The sequence below is a fragment of the Gymnodraco acuticeps genome, unplaced genomic scaffold (assembly GCF_902827175.1).
Source record: "Gymnodraco acuticeps unplaced genomic scaffold, fGymAcu1.1, whole genome shotgun sequence".
Lineage (NCBI taxonomy): Eukaryota > Metazoa > Chordata > Actinopteri > Perciformes > Bathydraconidae > Gymnodraco > Gymnodraco acuticeps.
The window spans coordinates 3,859,767-3,886,115 of NW_022991216.1; the positions used below are offsets into that span (position 1 = coordinate 3,859,767).

The 26,349-nt window shown below is 40.9% G+C and overlaps 1 protein-coding gene across 2 annotated transcripts in view; it reads right to left on the bottom strand.

Moving 5' to 3' along the window:
* zmp:0000000846 (tenascin) overlaps positions 1 to 19,848 on the bottom strand; it is a 58,719-nt gene extending 38,871 nt beyond the window's left edge. For both annotated transcript variants that reach the window (XM_034238857.1, XM_034238856.1), the window contains exons 1-2: positions 19,591 to 19,848; positions 18,594 to 18,848 (exon numbers count right to left, since the gene is read on the bottom strand). The gene's annotated coding sequence lies outside the window, so the exon portion shown is untranslated. The remainder of the gene's footprint in view (positions 1 to 18,593; positions 18,849 to 19,590) is intronic.
* Between the last annotated feature and the right edge of the window lie 6,501 nt (positions 19,849 to 26,349).

A 26,349-nucleotide genomic window follows, 5' to 3' on the forward strand; every position in this document is an offset into this window, starting at 1 on the left:
CAGATGATTGGTCGTGCTTTTTACAGCGCCACAGCTTCCACAGATGACATTTTTGTATGTATTTAGTGTCAAAGCATTTAATATATGCATTGCTATCGGGATTTTAAGAGCATTCCATGAAATATAACAAAAAGTGTTTCTGAAGTGAATTACCTACCCCACCTTTAAGTGTCAAGTATGTATTAATTATTAGTTGAGCATGTTTTTGGTCATGAACCCAGACAAATTGACCTGATGACGGCCCTAGAGGAAAAGCGAATGGATCACCAAGGTATTTACAATTCACCCTGAGGGGAACACAATGCAAATGCATCTACTAAATACTATGGCAATCCATCTCGTAACTACGAGATGGATTGCTATAGTATTTAGTAGTGGAGACATTTAGTTTTAGACCAAAGTAGTGGCAAATAAATCAGTCTAAATTCATATTAGATAGGCAATTTCACATAAACTTGTTAAGATAACGTTATCATTACTTAACACCTAAACAGATTTAAAACACTGCCGAACTTCAAAAGGAATGCATTTCTCGTCAACTAAATCCAATTTCTAAAGTTAATTGTCTTTTTCAGGTGGGAGAGAAATTATCGCTGTCAATTAAAAACACACAAAGAAAGATAAAGACATGCATTGACTGCATTATGAGAGTCTTTTGTCATTACTGCATGCCCCGATGCACTCAGTGTTGTAAAGTGAAGATGTTGAGGGGTTATTAACAACACAAAGAATGTCCTGAAATGAAAAGAGAACATTTAGATAGATATAATCTGCCACAGTCAGAAGTTTAAATTAAACTAATTTCCTTTGACTTTATCATTACCCAACTATAAATAACTTTATAATCTTTAATACAACCAATGACAAAGTACATTCTCATAGCTCCTCTTTGATGTGTTTTGCAGACAATGGCATGTCTAGCTTATACTATGTGCACAATACTGTTCTCACAATAACACTGAAGTGTGCCAACTAAAGAAGACAGTGGAAACATTTCCCCCTCAACAAATCTTCTTAGGCTTTCAAGCATTGTTCCAAAATACATCAGCAAAGTCCCGACAGACAGCAGAAAGCAGCTGTAAACGTGTTGACTCAGATATCATGTAGAATAATTATGCTAAGGCTCTGTTGGTGTTTACATCACTGCATTAGACCGTAATCCCCTCTCGGGTGTTGATGACATTCATGCCAATCGCAATCCTGCTAAAGCTCTGTATAACATTTCTATGAAACAATTCAGCTTCTAACTTTTAAATAACAGACAGTTGAAGAAATATTTAAATATATTTGAATGCAGTAAACACGTTTTATTTCGCTTTTTGGCTTGAGACCCTTTAAGCAAAGCAATGACTGCCCTTGATGCACGCTGTATTTTTCTCTTAAAGAAATAGCACTATCTAATAGTTCACTATGAAAAGATTGGAGAAAGTTGTAGGTTGCAAGTATTTTTTAATCTTTCTTCAATAAAGATGAATTATCGAGTGGCTGTGGTAGGGGGCGGCTGTAGCTCAGGCGGTAGAGCGGTGGCCCGTCGATCAATATCCAGAAGTGATCTTTGGCAAGATATTGAACCCTTTGGCACAGCCCTTTTCTCCTTTAACCTGTTAAGCCCCAAGCCTGTTTTTCAGGTCTCAGGCTCGAAAATGACATTCCCAGAACAAATTACTATATCTTCACTTCTAAAAGGGGTAAATGAATAATCTTTTTTCTCAAAGCAATGATAAACCTGTGAGTTGGATGTAGAAAAATCAGAATCAATATAGATCTTTTTTATTTTAAAGTAAATTCAGATTGAACATAGTAAAACAATTTAAATTGTAGTGTCCGTCCAAAAACAAAAAAGTACTCAGAATTATGGGATAGTAGATAACATATAATAAGTACCCTGTATCAAGATTGATGCAAAACAAGTGACATTTGACCTTTTTAGAGAAGTTTAGCAAAAAAAACACGTCTGGGGTCATTTGGGTGGATTTGCCATATCTCTGGCCCCCCTCGGTCGATTTTGATGATTGACATCTCTTTTGAACCGTTAGAGCCAATAGAATCGAGGGGAAGTTCCTAAAGATCCATCTAAACATTACCATTGAGGAGTGACAGGGATGCGCAAGCAGTTTGCCCAAAACCGGAAGCTGGGTTGGAGCTCTAATAGCAGCTAATAGCAGCTAATATAAAATCTCCGTTTTTGACAAAAATTGAATGATGGATTAGCAGTAATCCTTTCAAAGTGACACAGACACATTGGATTAACCTTCAGCAGCGTTTTTCTTGTTTTAATGCCATTGAACACACATTTTGATCAGAAAAACAGCAAAGGCTCAGTAAAGCTACGCTGTGTGTTGTCTGGTTTTGCCTTCGCTGCCCTGAGTTTTGGTCGCACAGTGATGATACTTATACCTCTATCTGTGGAATCTCAGCTTTAATTTGATATCTTGTTTATGCAGATCCGATAAGTAATAAAGTATTTCTACCGTGAGTTCTGTGCTAAGTGCGTTCAGAGGCTTGGTATTACCCTTGTGTTTTGTTTCGGTAAAAATTGTTCATATCGTCAGTTAGCTGAGTTTCTTCCCGTTAAGTGGGTATGACACATTCATAGCTTGTTAAATGTTAAGAAGCCCTCAGACTCTGTTTCTTGCAGATGTTGCGTTTTTGCCCCCGCCCGCGGGGCCGTGGGGCTCAACACGATAATTGGTGTATATTTCTAATTGCCATCAGTAAAAACTTTCTGAAAGTCCCACAATTTACATTATGAGGAAATATTTATTTGTAAAGTCGTAAAATGTTTACATGCAGTATATAAACTTGCAAACTGTTACATTCAATTTCATACAACTTGCATAGTTGCAAAAACATATAGTGTCTCTAAAGCAGTTTTTAACATTAATATCACATTGTTACCATTGATTAAGCTTTATCATTGATTAAGCTCCTGAAGTCCTTGATTAAGGATGGGAAAATATCCTAGGACTGCAAGTATCAATATAATATTTGTTTTTAATCCAAAGTAATATCAGTATCATCCTACCAAAATGCAGTATTGAATAGCCTACAGAACACAATTCTTTGCATCCTAAAACAATAGAAAACTTTCTTTGGTTCAACAGAAGTTGTTGACTACTCTTTAGTTTATATCTGCACTGTTGATTCTACTCTTTTGGATGCTAAATATTTTGAATCCAAACAAAGTTATAGTCTCTCCAAAAGGTATGGCACACGGCTGAAAACGCTTCCTGATAAGTTATAACACGGGTACTCTCTGCTGAGCTGCAGGGACTCCCCGGCTTCCAGGCCTGCCTCATTCCATTCAGCTGACATTTCCCCGCGGTGGGAGATGGCCGCTGTTCACAGAGGCGACTCAGTCTGGCCTTAGTTAGCAGCTACTCAGCGCTTTCATGCACACAGCTGCAGGAACTCTGTGGTCTCCCCTTGGACATCACATATGGAAACTGTGTGGGAGCATAAAGTGATCGTTCTCACTCCTGCTGTGACATCTATCACTGTGAGGTCTGTCGTTTTTCATCTGTTTGAGCAATAGGCTTGAAAAAACCTCTGTGGCTAGTCTATAACAATTCTTAAAATTCTTACAAAAAGTTATTATGATATCCTTTCCTTATATCAGGGTAATTTCCCAGGAAAACTGTATTTTTTATTTTTATATTTTGGTACAACTGTAGTTATGACTAAGTGGAGTAGAATATGGCAGCACTTACAAGGGTATCATAGTCAACTGGGAACAGACAGAGGTCAATTATGTATCTGATGTGAGAGAATGCTGACCTCCATAGAGGGCATAAAGTGTACAGCTAGCCTAAAATAAATACACAATGTAGATAGATACAGTATATTTCAAACTAGCTGTCAGGGCACATTGAGGCAGCACAGCACACCGTTTCTCTGCAGATGACAGGAAGAACAGAGTTGTCTGCAACTGATCATTATCTTTTTGAGATCCTTTCATGTCTGATAAAAGCAGGTTGGGTATTCATAAATGAGATGTTCCGTCGGATTAGATGAATGAAATTTGGCTCATCTGTGGGATTAACAATGGAAACCGAACATGTGTACAATGTGGCTAGCGTTACATGGAGAAGATGTTTTGCAGTGGCCCTCCATCTGCAATAAAGCCATCAACTTCGCACATCATCTGCACCCCCAACACCATATCCCTGACAATAACACTCCCAGCTGCTAATCTATTATACAAATATGCACACTGAAGTCACCAAAGATTAAACTTGTCTACTTATTTATAACAACTTGGCATCAGTGTTTCTTCAGCTACACTAAGCAGGTCTGACTTCTATACTGTAATTGTGTACAGGGTTTGAGCCTCTCTTCTGATCTGTCCATGGTTTCCCTGATGAAAGTGTCGTTGGTTCCTCACTACATTATAAAAATGCTGAATACTGTGGCCAATAATCGGTCAATTCCTGAACTGTATACGTCATTAAAAGCAGGCCCCGGCCCTGTTTACTACTATAAAAGTTGCTTAATGGCACCTTAATCTGAAGAGGCCTTAAATGCAGAGTAATAAAGTCACCCGGCTCTTCCGATGATTTTCCGCATCTATTGGCCTATTAAGTTAGCGCTTTGGGCTCGTTCACATAAACAGAAACACAAATAACTTGACGTGTTCAAACTGGGAAGTGGATTTACCTAAAAAAGATATCTGCTGATTTCCAGATGCCTCTCTCCCGAGGTATGTAAAAAGAAAAAAAATATTTGTATGGCCATTGGCATCCCTATTCAGACCCGGAAGTTGTAATTTGCCGATTTAGATGGGCTTCAAAGCCTGGAGCTCTTTCTGGGGGCTTTAGCATCCAGGTGTCACTAAAGTAAATCAATGCTGCAGCAAAGACTGAATTATATCAATGCATCAGCTCATAAACTTCTTACAGGATCTTAGAATAAAGGGTACCACAGAGGAAGCTGCAGTCTAAAGTCAACTAAAGGAGAAATGAAATGGTAAATGGACTGCATTTTTATAGTGCTTTTGGAGTCTACAAAACACTCAAATCGCTTTGCACACACGACATGCCAACATCACCCAGTTATACAATAAGTTACACACTGATGTCATAGGCTGCCATGCAGGGCGCCAACCTGGCTTCAAGGAGCGCTGAGGGGATTTGTCTTGCTAAGGGTCACTTTGACGATCTCTCTTCAGCGCTGTTGATGCGTGAAAGCCATCAACATTTTTTGCTCATGATTATATTTGTATAAAATGTGGAAGGAAACACAGGGTACAACTAAATATTTACTACATGAGGTCATGTCATTTACAAAAGTGTTGCAGACAAACTCAGAAAAGGGAGAAAAAGAAAACGAGTTGCCTATCAGCAGAGTGTGTTTCCATAACAACCTCATGCAAATATCCAGAAAGCTATATCATAGTTACAAATGCACAATTTTTACCAAATGTTTACCACTTCAATACAGCACAGTCAGCATAATTTGCAGGAAAGAGTTGGTGAGGTCAACACAAAATACTTTAACAATATTTGTTCCTTATAAGTCATTCTAAATCTGGAAACTAGAAAAGAAGACTACAATAGACGCATTCACACCGCAGTACTTTTCCCACAAAGGAACTGCGAACTCTTTAGTTCTCATGAACTAAGTACAGATCGCGTTCACACCGGAATAAGTTCCTGGGGAAGGATTAGGCAAATGAAGCCGCTGACATCACTTCTTCTTCTTCTGCTTTGGGTTTACTGGCAGGCCACAAACAACTTCACTGCGTATACTGCCACCCGAAGTCCTCGGCCGGAAGTCCCCGGAGTTGGGGACTGGCTTCAGTAGAAGCTGCTGGGACTCCCAGCAGCTTCTACTGAAGCCTTCCGAGTAAATCGCCAGAACGCCGACACCTCCTCATCTCCACCGCTCCCATGTTTTCTTTTGTGTTGCCATAAGTTAGTCTCTCTGCGTTTGTGCGCTGCGCTAATGTTAATAATGCTAATGCCAGGATAATAAAATGGCGGCTTCACAAAACTTTTTTTGAGTTTTACGGGGCGTGGTTTGCAATCCGCCCAGCCAATCAGACATAGGAACCTTTTTCTCACACGAAAGTACCTGCTCTCTAGCAAAAGGGGGTAAAAAAGGTTCTGATTAACTAATTTTAGTTCCGGCTCTTTTTGGTGTGAACGTGACATTTCGGAACTATATCGGAACTAAAGTGGGAAAAGTACAGCGGTGTGAACGCGGCTATTGTTTTGGTTTCAAACAGGATTAAGATTTCAAATAGTTTTGTTTGCAGAAGAGATCTTTATCTTGAAGAGCTGTTTTTATTGTACTTCAGACTAAATACCTAACAGACACCTTAAAACCATTTCCAGCAGACTGATTTACCATTATAGTGAGAAGAATGATTTAAGATGAAGATGGATTTCCGTTGACAGGTCAGCTCAAACAAAAAAGTCTAAGAGTTTATCAAGAAGCAGCTGCTCTGTGATCTAAACACACTTTCTGATTGTGCACACATCCGGGAAGAGCAAAGTGATGTCATGCTTATCTGGTTACTGGAAACACTAGTTCATGTCAAACTACTGGATAAACATGGCGACGTTAAGAAAAGTGTGTTGTGTTGACAGTTCAGTTCAAACAGTGAAGTCCAAGAGTTATCAAGAAGTGTCTACTTTGTGATTTAAACTTCTGCACGCAGCCTCAGAGGAGAGTTGATGTCATGCTTATCTGAAAATGTTAGTTCAGATCAAACTACTGGATAAACATGTCTACGTTAAGTTAAACATCGCCATGCCATGTGTCTATTGGACTTCTTACTCAAAAGGCAAATGGAATGTAATCAAAACTGTATATACATTTAGTCATAACAATAAGCAAGAAAACCATTTAAACCGTTTTTTATTTTACATAAAAAAGTTATAATCAATATTCCTGCTGCCCATACTGGCAGTGCAGAGATCCTTTTCTCAAACTATTCCAATGTGAGAAATGTAGGTCAAACTACCCTGTCAAACCCAATGCTAATGAAGTAGGCCTATGTCTTTTTAGAAATGCAAGTAGAATGACAAAAAAAAGTTATAGCAATGTTGGTTAGACCAGACAGAAATATCTCAACAACCATTAAATGGAATGACATGAGATTGTGTTCATATGTTTATGATGCTCCGAGGACAAAGCCTACTAACTGTTAATATCGCCACAACATTTGGTGGGCCCACTGATTTCCACCCCAGGATAAATTATAATACCTGTAATGGCAATTTTAATGTTCCAATGTCCTATATCCTTTTGCCATTACTTCACAGGAGGGTTTGGAGTGACACCAACAGATGATTTTCCGGTCTTTTGCTGCAGTTTACCAAGGAGCAAGTTGATTTGCCTAATGTGATTGCTAAGGCTTCATATCACCTCCAGCTGAATTTTGACCTAACATTACAAGCTGTTTGTAAAGAATCTCTTCAGAAAAGATGTAAACTTATCCCTTGAGGTTTCAAAAACATTGACGTTCCAATGTAAACACTTCTCAGGGCCAAACCAAGCCTTGTTGCAAGGATGGAAATGCAGTCAACCACAAAGTGAATATGCCATAGACTGTGGCAAGCAACAAACCACCGAGTCTGCTGAACACGAGTAAAGTTCTTCCAAATATGAAGTCACATATTTATTGGTTTTAAGTCCTTGGGGAAGAGATCTGTAACTCGATTGAGAAATCTTTTTTCCCTTCAAAACTGTCCAAAACATGAAAAGTGTTTTACCACAACACATAAACCCAACATGTGTTGTGGTGTTAACTTTTATGTTTGACAAACCTCTTGTCAGACTGTTTCCTGGACTACTTCACTTATGCACGTCAATCAACATCTTTGATCCATTTAAAATATTAATATAGTCCTCTTTTCAGCAATACCAGAGGATTGCCAAGAAACTGGCTTAAGCAGCATGCATTTGATAAAAGGGACAGGTCAACCAAATTGCAAAAATAAACATTATTTTAAATGATCCCTACTGGTATGAAACCATGCATATAAGTTCTGTATTATTTGTTGAGCTTTGGAGCCATTTGTCTCTAGGATTTATGTCTCCAACCAAATGTTATGGAAGGGATGAGCATTTCTTTTGCTGGACTGAAAGCATGGGAAATAGTTAGAAATTGGGGTTACATTTTGTAATATGGATGAAGTGACGCTTTACAAAGAGTTGAAACGGGAGAGCAAAAAGAAGATCAAACACTAAGCTTTGAGAGAAATTAATTATTGGAAAAATGAAATGAGTCAAGTCACTGAAGGAGTTTCCCACCTAATCAAAAGACCTCGCCTAAGCCACCCAAAACAATCTGCAGTTACCATGACTACACTGCTGCCATCAGATGTGGGAGGTGAGACATTTCCGTTGATGTTGCTCTTAGTATGATTGCCATGAATATCCTGCTTAAAACTTGAAAGATTCTGCTAAACGTTTTGCATTAAAGGTCCCATGGCCATTTCTACTGATCATAATTCCATTGTTGAGGTCTACTAGAATAGATTTACATTGTTCAATGTTCCAAAATCACATTGGTTTTCTCATACAGCATCTCTGTATAGTATGTGTATTCACTCTCTGTCCTACACGCCTTGTTGGAGCTCCTGCCCCTCCCCCCTCCCTATGAGCCCACTGTGCTCTGATGTGTGTTTATGTGTTACAATGGCGTTTGTTAGCAACCAGAAAAGGACACCAGTTGAGAATGCTGCATGGGGTCTGGGTGCCGTGTTGGCGGGACACTGCTCCGCCCTTTGAGGCTCGCGGAGCGGACAGTGTGAGCTGGATTACTGGTGTCGTTTCCTGGTTGCTGTGTGGGGTCTGCGAGACAGCGAGACAGACACCGCTCACAGCCAGGCTTTGAGTGTGTGGCGAACTGTGAGTGGAGATCCACGGAGCCGCGGCTGAGAAAAGATAAGGCTGTGTGAGTGTGTGTGTGTGAGGAGCTCCATGGATTGGTCCATTTGGACCTGGGTATGGTCACGTCACTATACTCAGGAAGAAAACAAATTAAAATCTCCAACAAGGTGTTCTGGGGCAGCATAGACAGGTATTTTCTGTGTTAGAGTTGTACTCGCTACAGGGTGTACTTTGAGGGTTTGTGACTTTGCAGACCGTTTACATGCAGAAAAAGCTTCATAACACACAAGGGGACGGGTAATAACCGTAAAAGCATGTCATGGGACCTTTAAGTGATCAATCAGAAAGGAGCTGTTGAGGCTTCAGCTGCCCCAGGGATGGATTAACTGAAACATAGGTGATAGTGAAATGCAGTGGCGAACCGTGGCCATCACAACTGGACCTTCTGTAGACACATCGTCCGACCGGCCCACTTCATTACCGGCCCATCGGGATTCGTCCCGAACGTCCCGATGGCCAGTCCGCCCCTGAGTGTCGCTATACAACTGGGTGAGGCCACAAAGTATAGCGCAGCATTATGCATTTGTTTACATGCCCACCGGAACCCCGAGGCATTACCAACAGATCAACGCACAATCAACCCATACAGGACATCTCTTTCTCCACATTAAGTGTTAGACATTAGTATTGACTATTCATGTCTGTCACATACTCTTCTTAAATTATTTTGACCGGAGATTTTGACCGAAGAGATTTAGATTTGCCGGCTAACGGGAACTCTGACGTCGACATTTTGTGTGCTTCGCGGATGCGCTCGGCTCCTCTCGACTGCTGCTCGGGTCTGCTCGGTCAGCTTCCGGATGAGGAGGCATTCGTTCGACCAATTTACAGTAGATAACATTACAAACATTTTTAACAGGGCAAGGCAAGGCAAGGCAAGTTTATTTATATAGCACTTTTCAACACAAGGCAATTCAAAGTGCTTTACAAAAAATGAAAGAGATTAAGAAAATGGCATTTAAAATCAGTCATTAAAAAGAAAAGCTAATAAAATAAACATTAAAAGAAAAAAATACATGGCAGTCAATTAAACATTAAAAGAAAAAAGTACATGGATAAAAGTTACAGTGCAGTCTAAGATATGAATAGTTCAATTAAAAGCAGCGACAAAAAGAAAAGTCTTCAGCCTGGATTTAAAAGTAGTCAGAGTTGTAGCGGACCTGCAGGTTTCTGGGAGTTTGTTCCAGATATTTGGAGCATAATAACTGAACGCTGCTTTACCATGTTTAGTTCTGACTCTGGGGACAGAAAGCTGACCAGTCCCTGAAGACCTGAGAGATCTGGATGGTTCATAATTTAGCAGGAGGTCAGAAATGTATTTTGGGCCTAAACCATTCAGTGCTTTATAAACCAGCAGCAGTATTTTGAAATCTATTCTTTGACACACAGGAAGCCAGTGTAAAGACTTCAGAACTGGAGTGATGTGATCCACTTTCTTAGTGTTAGTGAGGACTCGAGCAGCAGCGTTCTGAATTAGCTGCAGCTTTCTAATAGATTTTTTAGTGAGACCTGTGAAGACACCATTGCAGTAGTCGAGTCTACTGAAGATAAAAGCATGGACAAGTTTTTCCAAATCCTGCTGTGACATTATAGGGGCCATAATAGTGTAAATAATGTTTGTTTTGGCAGTTATAACTGAATGTAATGTTTTCTACTTTTTTACATCTGGGAAGGCATTCGCCTTCATCAGATGGAAAGTGTCTTGACCAACAACTTAAGTATTTCTTATAGCTATGCAGGGCATGCAAGCGAGCAAAGACAAACAAGAACAAACAAACAAGTGAAATGAAGAATACAATTTAAATTGTACAATACAATATTGTGGTGGTTCATCTTATAATTCAGTCTAGAGAATGCACCAGACAGCATCTAAGACCTGCACAAATCTAAATGTTCTAGGGGGAGGCCCCCCAAACCCTTTGTGCGTCATTTCGTCCACGCATTTTTCAGGGCAATCTCTATTGGTCTCAGGGCCATCTGGAAATTAGCTTAGATGGCCCACAGGGCCATCTCCAAAAATCCTTAATGTCATGCACTGTTATTACTATCACTGTTGCAGCTATTAAGGGAGGTACTCATTTCAAATGACTTTATATACTGCTAGATGGCATCATTTAAAACAATACATCCAAATATATGAGGTTCACATGTATAACCTGATGCTGCAAATTAGCTAGTAACTTTTGCTGTCAAACGTAGAGGAACAGAACTAAAAAATAATACCATGTTCTATACATAATATCATACTTGAGTAAGATGTATAGTTAGACTGCGGATATCCATACACTTTCTAGTTGGTACATATTTTTTGACACAGTACTGATCACATTTAGTCTCCCAGATCAATGGCATTACTACACATGCTAAATTAGACCAAAACATAAGCAAACAGCCAGTCATTTCTTAGCACTTACAGTTTAAAACGTGTGCCCCTTGTTAACTCCGAAACAACTGCAGGAGATGAAATGGGTCCTGTAGAAGAATCCACCATCAATAGGTGACCACAAAAAGCCCAAAACAAGTGTAGAGTTAAATCCAAAAGCATCACTCATAATCCATAAAGACTGAGCATTCAGTAGCAAAAAGCAAAAAAAGATATTGAAGTAAACAATTAATTGATCTTAAGCAGAACAAATGTGTAGCGTTTGTTGGTGTAGCCAACAGTAGCTGATATGTGCATGGGTCATCTGCCTCACTGCAGAAAGTCTGTACAAATAAAGGAGCCAAAATCAATACCGGTAATAAGCCATCAACTGAACAAAAGAGGTCAGTGCTTCCAGACAGAGAGGGATTAGAGCTGGCGTGTTCGTCTGGGACCGCCGTATGAACGCTGCCGTCCTGCACTTGGATGGAAGTTATACTACAAAATGTGTCTACTCTTCAGTATAATCTACTGTCTCCATGAGTTAACTGCAATGACTTTTAAAGGATAGGGAATTCACTTGTAAAGTAAAGTAAATGTACGATGTTGCTGTCCAACACTGGCTATCACACACCTTCAACAACAGCTGAGATTATTAAACAACCAAGGAGTGCATGCTGTGAACAGCAGAACTCAAATGCACTTTAAAAGCGCATCACAATTCATGGATTTGAATCGTCATATATTTGTAACAATGATTACTAATACCGTCTCATCTCATCGTTCTTTGACAAACTTCTACCGTCTATTTTAACAGGCCATCCACAGACACAAAGAAAGCCCTTGCCGCGGCATTGATGTATGAATTCCCTTGCCTTTTGGATGGTACAGGCAGTGGCTATGTAAGTTAATCAATCAACACATAAAGGAGAACACTCCATACACACACACCTAAAAGAAATGTGCTCAAACGTTTTCCTAGTGCAGTCACACGCACATTTTTGGATTGCTCCTTAAAATCCCATGTAACCATCTTCATGGTTTATGCCAGGCCAATTTAAGCTGAATCTAATTTTCTCTTTTACAGGGAGCATGGTATACACACCTGGCCGAAATCACAAACCGGCTACAGGTTTCCTGGAGGAGCGCTTGAGGAACGTCAGGAAGCGCATGAGAATGCTGAAACGACCACGCCACCAAGAACAACAGGAGGAACACTAATAACCAATGTTAATTATCCCCGCCAGGCTAGAATGGACAAATGCAAAGGATTATATTTTCGGTCCCATGACTCTTCTGTCCATCCATCTTCTAAAAAGCTAGTCTCAGGCACCGCTGGACCGATTGGCGACTTTTCACACACTCTCCAAGTAGGCCAGAACCCCAAATGTTTTAAATCAGCTATAATGAATCTGAGGACCTCTGTACTTATCATTCAACAGAATCTGATGTGCCTCCTCAAAAACCTCTAGAAATGGTTGAATGGATGAAGGTCAATAGGTATCCAGTGTCCCAAGTTGAGGAATACTTGAATCAAACAGCTACATAGAGGCAAGTGGATTCGCAGCAATGGATCTAAAAGACTCCCGGAAATCTTGACTGAGTTCCCTAGGCTTGTAGACAATCCTGGCATGGTAAGACATTATTTTGCTATTGCGGTTTTGTCTATTTGTGTTAGGATTTGAGGTAAGGCAGGACCCAAATGTAGATTGAGGAAAAGCGGGTTTCAAAGTGTAACAAAAGGTGAGCTTTAATTACAAAAAGCTGTTGACAATGAAAAAACAAAACAAAACCATGAATCCATAAACAGGTAGCACAAGGTAGCATCCAGACAAAAACCGACCGTGACAAACATGGAGGGTGCCAGGAAAGACAATGAACCGACAAGGAACACAGGGGAAGACAAGACTAAATACAAAGAGGGGTAATCACAGGACAAGACTCAGCTGGGCAGGGAAGGCAGAAACACAAGGGCAACAGGTGAACACAATCAGACACAGGAGGGAAAACACAGGAAGGAAGACAAGACACAGGTGAGGAGGGAGGAGAAAACACAGGGGGACCTTCTCACTTCTCTTATTTTTAATTTCCTCGCTCCTCGGTCTCACCGGAAGTTGATTTGTCTGCGTCATCTTGAGTAGCGTCCCAATGGCCTTATTTTTGCCGGAGGACTGAGGAGCGATAATGGAGGAGCTTTAACCGAGGAACCACCAGACCATCTTTCGATGAAATCCTCAGACACTCGCCCCGCCCCCTTACTGTGTATCGCTCACTGATTGGACGAGGCAGTGCATGCACTGATCTGATGCTTCTTGACATGAGAGCAGTTTCCCAGCGGAGTGAAGAAAATACATGAACCTCACAGGAGTCACTCCTCAGTTTATACTGTGTTTTGTTTCAATTAATGTATCATTTAGTTACAAATATGTGATATATCTGAACAACAAAGTGGTCAAAAATAATTTTCTTCATTTATTGGAAACATTTTCATGACATATCTTTTTTGAGAATGAGTTCTTATTTTATTTAACGTATTTGGGTCTACAACAGATGATACAAATGTTTGTGTCAGTAAATGTGTACTAACAGAGGCGGGGGTGTGTGTGGAAATAACGGGGACAGAGCTGGCTGCTGTCAGACGATCAGCTGTGCAGCGTCATCACAAACGGACGTCGCTTCACGTGACGCTCCGGAGGAAAGGACGTCCCATTGCTCTTAAAACTAATTTCCCTGCTTCTCGTGGTTTCCTTGCATCTCTCCATGCTTCCCTGGTGGGAGAGACTAGTCACAGGGAAACTACGCAAGTGAGGGACGCAAGGAATCCATTTAACCGAAGTGAGAAGGTCCCAGGGGCACAAGGTGAACACAATCGGGTTATCAGGCAGGAGGGAACACAGAGACAGGAAGCAACAGACAAGACGGGGGGGTGAACACTTTTCAAAATAAAACAGGAAACCAAAGACAGATCTAGACATGACAAAACACAACACAGACAGATCGTGACAATTTGACTGATACTCTGCAATGCACTACAAGTTTATGTTTAACCACTTAGACCCTACATACTTTGTAATAATTTAATAATTGACCTGTTGAAGTGACACTGGCTGTCAAATTGTCCCCTAACCCTTTTCCTAACAGGTACTACAAGCCCATATAATTTCTTTAAACACTGTTCTATTGTTTTTCATGTTTTTCAAAATGTATCAGATATCACAAGACTTCCAGCAGCTTCATCCAGAGGCAGTGGGAAAACTGTTTCAGAACTGGGCTACTATGAGTGACCGAATCCTTACATATGCCCAGCGAGAGGGAAAATTGCCCTTGGTGTTTGATGACATGTCACCAGGTAAGCTATTTCTTACTATGTAACACACACACACACACCGGTTCTTTCTCGTTGTGAGCTTGTAGATCAGCATTTTTAAAAATATTTTAACAATCATCTTGTATACAGGGTCCCTTGCACAACATGTTTTCGGATGGGAGTCTGTGGACTAGTGTTGTCACGATACCAACATTTTGGTTTCGATACCGATACCAAGTCAAGAACTGCGATTCCGATTATTTTTCGATACTTTTCTTAAAAAAAGGGAAACGGTCTTAAATGTAATTATTGTGCTTTATTTCACACCAGAACCATAACACAAACTTTTAAACAATGAGAACAATAAATAAAATAAATGACAAGAATTCGTATTAAATAAAATTAATACATTTCTTACAGACAGGCCTCGTGGTGTCCGTAGGCTTGCCCTCACTGTCAGAGATATAGCTAAAATACTTCCAAATGTAGCTTCTAGCGTCTTTTTTGTCAACAAGCCGAGGCACAGCGGCAGTTGCACTCCGACTTGCAGCCATGCTTCTCGTTTTCTCACATGCTCTGGCAGCTGGCGCGTGCACGAGAGAGGGGAGGGACTGGAGGGACTGCAGGCACGGCTGCAGTGCAGGGAGTGGAAGCAGAGCGCAGAACGCACACGGCTCTTATTAAAACAGCGATTTCTCACCGGAGTACTTTTCCCCGTCATTCTTAAAGTACCGATACTAATGAAACGGAGGAATCGTAACGTTTTTAACGGCAGGGTATCGCGGTACCTTTTAAGTATCGGTACACCATGCAACACTACTGTGGACAAATACATAAATTAGGGCTGTCAAGTTAACGCGTTAATAACGCAAAAAAAAAACATTATCAATCAATCAATCAATGTTTATTTATATAGCCCAATATCACAAATGTTACATTTGTCTCAGTGGACTTCACAGTTTGTACAGAATATCAGTATAGGGCTGCAACAAACGACTAATTTGATAATCGATTAAACTATCGATTACTGAAACGACTAATCGATTATTCGGACAATTACTTGAGCAATTTCTCAAATGCTCTTATTTAGCCATCAACTTTTAAATGTAGGTTTGAGATTGTGTTAGGCATGTGGAAACTAACAATGAAGACAAAATAGACAAATACTTGATTAAAAAATACATATTTGTTAAACTTTCTGCTGAAATATATAAAAGATAAATAAAAAATCTGTCCGTCAACATTTTTAAACCAAGGACAGCAGCAATATAAAATAAAAACTACAGCAGTTTCCCTTAATCAAATAAAAAAACTATTTCAACTTAAAAGGGATAAACACTCTTGCATCTAGGCTAGATTATTCTGGGTTGAAATGGAGGAAAGTCAGCATCTCCACATGATCTCGGGAGAGGCTTGCTCTCTTCTGAGAGCAGATATTCCCCGCCACAGAGAAGATTCGCTCAGAAGGGGTTGATGTTGCAGGAATGCAAAGGAAAGATCTTGCAAGCTTTGACAATACAGGGAAACGCCCCTTATTTTCCCTCCACCATCTCAGAGGGTCATCTTTTTTGTGAATGGCTGGCTCTGCGAAGTACGTCTGAACTTCGCTCCTTGCCATTTGGAGCTTTTGGTCCTCGTGAGATTCATCCTCTTCTTCACTCAGACTGTCTGTGTCAGATTGAAGGAGGTCATCCAGTGCTGATTTGTCCCCTCTGCCTGGAACACTGACCCTCTGCTGATGAACTTGCTCACAGCCTTGTATTTCAGACCTCCTTACCTCTTTGATTGCAAGGACTTCAATTGACCCTTGCACCCGTGTGCCATCTTCAGCTCCCATAAACTTCAGCTTTCTGAATCTTGGGTCAAGGGAAGCTGAAAGAACAATCGGGTTTTCTTTCTCTGCTGAGATGGTGTTCAGACACCCCCATCTTTCGTTTATCCCTTTTTCTGCACTTGCCAAAAATGCTTTTCCTGCGCCCGTCTCAAAACGGGTTTGCTGTGTGGACCGTTGCAGCCCTTTGACCAGCTGTGGAAGACATGAAGCGGTTGCATACTCCTGTCCACTTAGGTAAACGGTAGCACATTGAAAAGCCTGCAACCCTTGTGTCAGCTCTTCAAGCAGCACCCATTGATCTGGCTTCAAGTCAAAGTACTGTTTGCCCCTTGGAGTTACCTCAGGATCGGATAGAGTTGCAGTAACTGGCCAGCGCTATTCCAGGAGTCTCTCTACCATGTAGTATGTACTGTTCCATCTTGTACTGACATCCTGGATCAGTTTATGCTGTGGTGTGTTCATTTGCTGCTGTTTCACCTTCAGTTTTGTATTTGCCAGCTCGCCAGGGTGGAAATTTCACGACGGCCACGACGGCCATGGCCGTCGTTGCCCCGCACTTTGGCCGTGATGCCCTGTGAAAAAAAATGCAATTCACGGCCAAAGTGGCCTTTGTGCCCCTGTCAAAAGTTCCAGTGTAAACAACGCTAGTGAAGTCATACTAGTGTGCGCAGTAGGATAGTGCCGTGCCTGTGGATCAGAGCGATTGCTCTGCTGTGATTGTTCCGTCAGACATGCCGTGTAAACAATGCTAGTAAAGTCATATTAGTGCGCACAGTAGGATAGTCCCGTGTCTGTGGATCAGAGCGATTGCTCTGCTGTAATTGTTCCGTCAGAAATGCCTGTAGGGGCCCGACAGCCTCCTCCTCAGCCGCGGGAGCAAGACAAGCACAGGTAAGCAAGCGGACCAAGCTGTTTTGATATGATTTAACTGAAGTATGTGGTAGTATTTGAAAGGACTTAACATTTACGTGTTTATAGAAAGTACTATTGATAGGTAATTACCATTGTATTAGCCTATTTAAAGTCGACTCGTTACATTTTGTCATGAAAACTAGCGATAGCTAGCTAGTTTGGATAGCGCTAACGTCTTCCCTTCAAGGGGTCTACATCTAGTGTTGCTTCTACAAGCTAGCAGATAGCTGTCACCTTTGAATCTAGTATTTTTCTTGCTAAGCGGTTTTGATATAATACATGCCTGACTTATGTGGTTTATGGCTGAACTTAACGTATACGTTTAAGAAACACTATTGCTATTCAGCCATTTGTAAAACGACTGGTGTTGACGTTAGTGCTACACTTTTCAGTCATGTTGATTGACCAGCGTAATTTAACCAAACGGCCTTTGTGCCCTGTCATGTGGCCTTTGTGCCCTTAAAAAAAATGTGAACGGGAAGGCCAAATGGCCTTGCCCCTAAAATGACGAAATTCCAAGCCTGCAGCTCACTTCTCCTGAAGTGTTCAACCAAGTGTCTTGCAGCCCCTACAGCTCTGCTGATGCTGGGCTCTTTGAGGGCATTGTTAACTATGAGCTGGAGTGTGTGCCCACTGCAGCGCACAGAGGCCCAGCCGTGTTTTTCCTCCAGCATTCGGATTGCTGCCACAATATTGGACCCATTGTCATGAACTACTGCTTTTATTTTGGTAGGCAAGATGTCATATTTAGCTATCACCTCCTCCAGCCATGTCATGATGTTCACACCAGAATGCCTCTCCTCAAGAGGCATGGTGGCAAGATTCAACGTCTTCATTTCCCAATCTTCACTGATGAAATGGCAGGACACGCCAAGGTATGCCTCTGTTGCACGACTAGTTCAGACATCAGCTGTCAGTGTGAGGGCGCTTTTGACTTCCTTAATGGTCTCCTTTACCTTAAAAGACATCAGATGTGATCTTAGTTAAAAAAATGTAAGCGCATACAGTGTATACAGTAAACATCTAACATATAATCAGTTTAAGATGTTTGGGACACTTTATACTTTAATTTAAATACAATTATGTATCAGTGATTTTATTTCTTATTCATGAAGTCTACTTTTCAATTAATAAATACAAATGCAAATTATATTCTATGGGTCTATGCGTGCCTGTGGGAGTGAGAAAGTGAGTGAATGTGAGTGAGTGATAAACACTTGTTGTACCTTCAGAAAGGTTGTTTAATATTTCTGTGTGAGTTAAACACTTGTACCTACTTTCAGTAAGGTTGCTTCATATTTATTTTCCATCAGGTGAGTAAAGTGGGTTCTGGATGGAAGGATGTATTCAGGGTTAAACTGTCTGATCATTTCACGAAACCCTTCACCATCAACCATCGACATTGGCTCATATCCTTGACCAGCATGGTCAGGATTGAGTTTGTTAGCGCAGTGGCTTGTTGGTGAGATACAGGCCTTTTCCTTTGAAGATACTGATCCATGGCAGTGGGACTGGCACAGCTCCTCTTTGGCCTGCATTTGATATAAAAATACATATTTTATTGTCAGGCAAAAGAGTAACATTAGTTTCTAAAAACATACATATACAATCAATTACATTTGATTTCACATTAAATGAAGTTGAGCTTTGTTATGCCTATCACTTTAATTAGCAAAAGTCAAATCACGAGATAAAACAAATCCGGAGATCGTTCGAGTAAGTTAAATCCTGGAGATCATTCTCATATGATTGAAGTGTGTCCTTTGCACGCCATTGTAGCTAGTGCACTAGCACCACCCGGTGACGTAACAAGTAACAACAACTTCTACACATCCCATTTGGACACAAACACATTAAATGTTTTCCCAATTATCCGGTGTTCTCTTGTGCACTCGATCAATTACATCTCCAGCTCTATACTGATTGCAACCATACAACGTGTACAAATAGTTAGCCCCCGCTGCCTCCTATTAATGATGCATAGTTACCCACTTAACGGGAAGAAACTCAGCTATTGTAAGACGTGCTAACTGCTAATGTAGCGTTAGCTCGGTGCTAATTCAGCACATAACTGGCAAAAGCGATATTTTCTACTTCAAACTCACTGAACTAGCAGCCAGGAAAGAGCAAGAAAACAACTTCCGTTTACAGAGCCATATATATATATAAATACGTCTTACCTGCTGTTTTGTGATCAAAACTAAAGTTGTGTTCAAGGACATGCAATTTAAACATTGGCTAGCTACTGCTAGCTAGCTAGGTTAGTTGACTTACCGAGTGGAGTCATCTTCCAGAACTCCGACATGCTTTCTTTTGAGATGTTCCATCATTGATTAAGTGCTCCCATGCCAGGCTAGATCGCCTTTGCAAATGTTGCACTTAACAACCTTTTTCACATTGTCAAGTATGAAATGATCCCACACTTATGAGGTTTTCGTTTTAGGTGTTGCCATTACGCTTCTTGTTCTATCTCGGTTTTTTAGCGGACCATTCCGCTTATCAAACTCCAGTATATTAATATCTACATGTAAGCGCGTAAAACACCGGTGATGACGTTAGCGCGTAAAAAAACGTGATGACGTCAGCGCGTAAAACACACGTGATGACGTCACCAACTAATTGACGACCATTTGGTAGTCGATTTTAATCGATTAAGTCGATTAGTTGTTGCAGCCCCAATGACAATACGACACCCTCTGTCCTTAGACCCTCACATCGTACAAGGAAAAACTTCCGGAGAAAACCCAGTTTAAAGGGGAAAATGGGCGAAACCTCAGGGAGAGCAACAGAGGAGGGATCCCTCTCCCAGGATGGACAGACGTGCAATAGATGCCGTGTGTAAATTGAAAAGATAATACATTTGCAACATAGGTAGTCCAAATGTTTGGAAATGCATGTGTGTATAATAGAAAGATGAATCCACGAGGATATCCATCCAGGACCTATGATCCCGGACCACAGCCACGACTCAAGATCCAGGGCTAGCAATGCAGGACACAGGACCGCAGGATCATCCATGACTCCGGATCCCAGCGTATATAGACACCAAAAAGAAAGAAATTTGGGAAGCTGGGTTAATCGGAACATGAGAGTACACAGGTATAGACAGAGAGAAGGAAGAAGTAAGGTGTCCCCCGACAAACTAAGCCTATATCAGCAAAACTAGGGGCTGAATCTAATCAGCCCTAACTATAAGCTTTATCAAAAAGGAAGGTCTTAAGCGCACTCTTAAAAACGGATAGGGTGTCTGCCGCCACGAGACACGAGCTGCAGCATTTTGAATTAGCTGAAGCGACTTGACTGACTTCTTGGTACACCCTGATAATAAGGAGTTACAATAATCCAGCCTTGAAGTAAAAAATGCATGGACTAGTTTCTCTGCATCGTTTTGAGGCAAGATATGCCTGATTTTTGCAATGTTACGTAGATGGAAGTAGGCGGTCCTTGAAATTGATTTTATGTGGGCGTTAAAGGATAAATCCTGATCAAATATAACATTAAGATTCCTTACAGTCTCACTGGAGGCCAAATTAATACCATCCATAGTTAGCATATCTTTAGATAATTTGTTTCGTAGATTCTTCGGGCCAAGTACAATAACTTCAGTTTTGGTCGTGTTTAACATAAAAAAATTTAAGGTCATCCACGTTTTTAAGTCCTTGAGGCAGTCTTGAATTTTATTTAGATGATTAATTTCATCAGGCTTGATTGATAAATATAGTTGAGTATCATCCGCATAACAATGAACATTTACAGAATGATTCCTTATAATATTGCCTATAAAGCATATATAATGTGAACAAAATAGGTCCGAGCACTGAGCCCTGTGGCACTCCATGGCTAACTTTGGTTCATCGTTGACACGTACAAACTGAGAGCGTTCAGATAGATAGGACCTAAACCAGCCTAAAGCAGTTCCCTGTATGCCAACTACTGTAAGTGCTCTAGTCTTTGCAATAAGATATCATGGTCGATAGTATCAAATGCAGCACTGAGATCGAGCAAAACAAGAATAGAGACAAGTCCCTTGTCAGAGGCTATTAGAATGTCATTTGTGACTTTAACCAGAGCTGTCTCTGTGCTATGATGTGTTCTAAAGCCAGACTGAAAATCTTGAAATAAATCATTGTTTTTTAAGTAATCACACAACTGTTTTGCGACTGCTTTCTCAAGAATTTTTGAGAGGAACGGAAGATTAGAAATAGGTCTAGCTAAAAATGGATCTGGATCGAGGTTGTGTTTTTTAAGAAGCGGTTTTATCACTGCTACTTTGAATGATTGTGGAACATAGCCTGATAATAAAGACATATTCATAATATTTAATAAAGAAGTGCTAATTAATGGAAAAACTTCCTTCAACAGCTTAGTTGGAATTGGGTCTAACATACACATTGATGGTTTAGAAGAGAGAATCATTTAATTTAATTGTTCAAGGTTTATGGCTGAAAAGCATTCTAGTTTACTATCTAGTGTAATATTAGAACTTACGTTTCCGGGAGCTGTTGATAACACTATATTGGTCAAAGGCAAGAGGTCATTAATTTTGTTTCTGAGTAACAATTTTATCGTTAAAAAAGCACATAAAATCATTGCTACTGAGTGCTATGGGAATAGAAGGCTCAATCGAGCTATGGCTCTGTCAGCCTGGCTCCAGTGCTGAAAAGAAATCTTGCATTATTCTTATTCTCATTTATTAATGAAGAGTAGTAAGCTGCTCTCGCTTTACGCAGTGCTTTCTTATATTCATTGAGAGTAATATGCCAAATTAAACGAGATTCTTCAAGTTTAGTGGAACGCCATATTCTTTCAAGTTGTCTCGACTTTTGCTTTATTTTGCGGGTTTCGGCATTATGCCATGGAGCTAATCTATGTTGTTTTATTTTCTTCTTTTTCAAAGGAGCAACAGAGTCTAATTTTATTCGCAGCACATCTGTAGCACTATCAACAACATGATCAATTTGGGGTGGTGTACATTTTGTATAAGTTTCCTCCCTTACATGCAGACATGCTATCGAGTTAAGTATTGGTGGAATCTCTTCCTTAAATTTGGCTATAGCACTAACGGATAGGTTTCTGCTGCAGGAGCTTTTGACTAATGCATAGTCTAGTAACAGTACTTCAAAAATTACTAAGAAATGGTCGGATAAAGCAGGATTATGCGGTTTGACTAATAGTTGCTCAATTTCAATACCATAAGTCAGAACAAGGTCGAGAGTGTGATTATAGCAGTGGGTTGGTTTATTTACACTCTGACAGAAACCAACAGAATCTAATATAGAGTTAAATGCAACAGTAAGGCTATTTGTATCATCGTCAACATGAATATTAAAGTCACCTACGATAATTACTTTATCTGTTTTAAGTACCAAAGTTGATAAAAAAACTCAGAGAATTCTGATAAGAATTCTGAATAAGGACCTGGTGCACGGTACACTGTAACAAATAAGATTGGCTGCAAAGTTTTCCAGGTTGGAATCGTAAGACTAAAAACGAGACTTTCAAAGGAGGTATAATTTAATTTTGGTTTAGTATTGATAAGCAGCGTTTCCGCCAGGGGGCCGTCTTGCCGTCATTTGACGCCCTTATTCAGCTCGGGGCGCCCTGAACGCGAGCCGAGGGCGTTCAAAAAATATTAATAATTCGAGAGAAGATCGAGAGTTTTTATCGCTTGAAATGACGAAAAGGAACAAGGACATCCCTCTGTTGGAGGGGCAAAGGAGTCTGGTGGGATTATTTTCGGAGTATTGAAGATCGTTTCCCCGACATCGAAGGCACCTGCTACAGGACAACACGGAACGTGCGCGATTTGGACGCGATGAGCTGGGTTTTTTTAGTGGAGCACGCGTGTGAGCTGTGCCTGCGACTGTGGTGACATGAAGAGCCGTTTGGGAGCCGAAACAGCCGGCGCTTTAAGAGAGCCGAGCCAAATGATCCGGCTCACTAACGTAAAAAGACAATAGCTATAAGGGACGGCTCAAGTCAAAATTCTAAACAACCCCCCCGCTCTCGATAAGTAAACTTGAGTCAAAGATTGCTGCAACTCCACCTCCTCGGCCCGTGCCTCGGGCAATATGAGTATTGATATGGCTGGGTGGAGTGGCCTCATTTATGCTGACATATTCTTCACGTCTCAACCAAGTTTCAGTGAGACAGCATATATATCAATATTATAATCTGATATTAAATAATTTACCAATATTGCTTTAGATGCTAGAGATCTTATGTTTAAGAGACCATATTTAATCTTCCTGTTTTGTTGCACTGTAGTAGTTGTTACATTTACTTTTATTAGGTTATTATGTATGACACCTCTATTGACACCTCGGTTTTAACTTAAATTGTCCTTGGGCACACACACACCGCTAATATTGGGTATTTTACTGGGTTCGGGATTCCTATGGATGATTGCCTAGGAGAGAGCGCAGAGAAGCGTGTAAGACTGCGACTCCGCCTCCTGGTCTCATTACATTACATTACATTACATTACATTACATTACATTACATTGCATTTAGCTGACGCTTTTATCCAAAGCGACTTACAATAAGTACATTCAACTTCAGTTTGTCCACAAAGCCCTGAAATATTTGCCGAAATGAGATTTGCACCTTCCAAAGTAGGATGAATGCGTCTCTCTTAATCAGACCAGGTTTTCCCCAGAAGGCTGCCAATTATTTACGAAGCCCACATTGTTTGCTGACCAAGACAACCAGCGCTGAAATGATGACATGCGGCTATACATGTCATCATTGATCAGATTGGGGAGGGGACCAGAGATTGTTTAGCATAATATACACACCGACTCCACATTAAGTTTGGTGCATTCTGATTGGTGTAAACGAACATCATTACCACCAATGTGAATAACAATCCTACTGTATTTACGTTTATTTTTAGCCAGCAGTTTAAGATGCGCCTCAACGTCGCCCGCTCTGGCCCCCGGAATGCATGTGAGATGGAGGCTTTGGTCTCTAAATTCACGTGTCTCATAATAGAGCTACCAATAACCAGAGTTGGCTTCTCAGCGGGTGTCTCGCTGAGTGGGGAATATCTGTTAGATACGTGAACGGGTTGGTAGGGACCTGCGGGTTTCGCGTTATGCCCCTTCTGAACAGTCACCCAGTCTCCCTGCTGCTCGGGAGTTGCCGGGGGACGGCTAATAGGAACTACCTTTTGCCGGTCCGCACCGGCTAACAAGGGCTTTATTGTAGCTGAGTTACTTTCTAAGATGCGGAGCCGGGCTTCTATGGCTATGATTCCCGCCTCCAACCTAACAACTATACTACATTTAACACATGTATCGGTGCCAGTAAAGGAGGTAGGGAAGTAACCAAACATGAGACAGGAAGAGCAGGAAATAGCACCCGAGGGTGGGGAAAGAGCCATGGCTAGCTATCAAGCTAAAGTAGCTACTGTTAGCAAACCCGAAAAGAGTGTAGGCAACTGTGGAGTTACAGTCGCTAAGAGAAGGAGAGTTATGAGTGCTTAAGCTGTAGTAACGTGTGATTACAACGTCAGGTAGTTGCCGTGATCAAGAGTTTGAAAATGATCGATTAAGTTAAGATAATAAGCTACAGAACAGGCACACGGGATACCCGGAGATCACAACAACAACAACCGGAAGTTACAACATGCTTACCGCAATAGTGGTCCGTGTAGAAACCGTCTCTCAACAACATTAATGCCACTAATTATTTTAACGCGATTAACGCATGTGTATTTTTTGTCCTCGGCCGCCCCGTAGATTCAGAGCTCCTGCCGTCCGCTTGCGGCAGACCACACTTCCACGCTCACCGGCAGGCACCGACTGGCCATCGGGAGGACCGGGAGGGTGTGTGTATGTGTGGCGCGAGCGAGAGAGATTACGTGTATTGTTGTTGTTAGCATCTGGTGCTAGCTAGCTGCGCTAACGGATATAAGGAGCTGTTTCAATGAAAACAGAGGAGCGACATTTCGCCGACAACTGCGCCGAGCACTTGACTTTATGCAGGCAGCCAGATAGTGGGGCATTGTACGAAAAGTCAGCACACTCAGCACGGATAGTGCGCGCAACATGATTGCTGCGTCCAGGCAGCTCCCGTTCGAGCATATGCCTTGAGTTGCACATAGCTCCAACGATCCACACACACACACACACACACACACACACACACACACACACACACACACACACACACACACACACACACACACACACACACACACACACACACACACACACACACACACACACACACACACACAGTATTGTATGAGAGAGGTTCCAGGTTGAATTGAGGTTGGTATGTTTAATATTCATGAGCATATTTGTCATTGATCAAATGATGATAAACAAACATTTGCATAAAGCATATTTGTCCACTCATGTTGATAAGAGTATTAAAAACTTGAAAAATATCCCTCTAAGGAACATTTAGAACAAATAAAAAATGTGCGATTAATTTGTGATTAATCGCGATTAACTATGGACAATCATGCGATTAATCGCGATTAAATATTTTTAATCAACTGACAGCCCTAACATAAATACATGAACAAGTTTATGAACCACTTCATTAGATACCTTGTATCTACCTTAAATATGCAAATTACCCATTATCTCGTTAAATATGTGCCTATTTTAACACATTTCAGTGTTAAAAGTTGATCTCATTAATGCTTGATAATTATAAAGCAATAATACAATGTTTATTGATATTAAGGCTTTTTTTAAAACTATTTTTTACCCTGATAAATTGGTTAAAATATTTAGGATGTCCATTATTACATGGCTTAGTTGAATACTCAATTCTGATTGGTCAATTCAGAACACGTGATACGTTGTTAATACCGAACAGACAGACCACTGTCAAGGACTTATTGACCGTTGTTAAGGACGCTCACATCTTCAGAAAGAAGTCCGGTCGATTGAACTGTATACAGTTGGGCCGAACTGGGACATGAAAAACAGCGCAGAAGTAACGGGGCAGAAACCCTCCTTTTTACGCAGCGGTCCAGACATAGACATCAAACGGCGACACATATTCAGTTGCCAG